Source organism: Physeter macrocephalus, chromosome 4 (genome assembly GCF_002837175.3).
Source record: "Physeter macrocephalus isolate SW-GA chromosome 4, ASM283717v5, whole genome shotgun sequence".
Classification (NCBI taxonomy): Eukaryota; Metazoa; Chordata; class Mammalia; order Artiodactyla; family Physeteridae; genus Physeter; species Physeter macrocephalus.
In genome coordinates, this window is record NC_041217.1 from 67,452,490 (window position 1) to 67,453,455 (window position 966).

Consider the following 966-nt stretch of genomic DNA (forward strand, 5'->3'; position numbering starts at 1 on the left):
TCTTCATTTATTAGGTCTGGTGGGTTTTTACCTTGCTCCTTCATCTGCTATGTGTTTTTCTGTCTTCTCATTTTGCTCAACTTAATGTGTTTGGGGTCTCCTTTTCACAGGCTGCAGGTGCATAGTTCTCGTTGTTTTTGGTGTCTGTCCCCAGTGGCTAAGTTTGGTTCAGGGGGTTGCGTAGGCTTCCTAGTAGAGGGGACTAGTGCCTGTGTTCTGGTGGATTAGGCTGGATCTTGTCTTCCTGGTGGGCAGGTCCATGTCTGATGGTGTGTTTTGGGGTGTCTGTGGCCTTATTATGATTTTAGGCAGCCTCTCTGCTAATGGGTGGGTCTGTGTTCCTGTCTTGCTAGTTGTTTGGCATAGGGTGTCCAGCACTGTACCTTGCTGGTCGTTGAGTGAAGCTGGGTCTTGGTGTTGAGATGGAGATCTCTGGGAGATATTCGCCATTTGATATTATGTGGATCTGGGAGGTCTCTTGTGGACCAGTGTCCTGAAGTTGGCTCTCTCACCTCAGAGGCACAGCACTGACTCCTGGCTGGAGCACCATGAGCCTTTCATCTACACGGCTCAGAATAAAAGGGAGGAAAGAAAGAAAGAAAGAAAGAAAGAGAGAGAGAGAGAGAGAGAGAGAGAAAGAAAGAAAGAGAAAGAAAGAAAGAAAGAAAGAAGAAAGAAAGAAAGAAAGGGCATAAAATAAAATAAAGTTATTAAAATAAAAAATAATTATTATGAAAAAAAAATTTTAAGTTAAAAAAAAAACCCAAAAAATGGATGGACAGACCCCTAGGACAAATGGTGAAAGCAAAGCTATACAGACAAAATCACACACAGAAGCATACACATATACACTCACAAAAAGAGAAAAAGGGGAAAAAATAATGTATCTTTGCTCCCAAAGTCCACCTCCTCAATTTGGGATGATTCGTTGTCTATTCAGGTATTCCACAGATGCAGGGTACATCA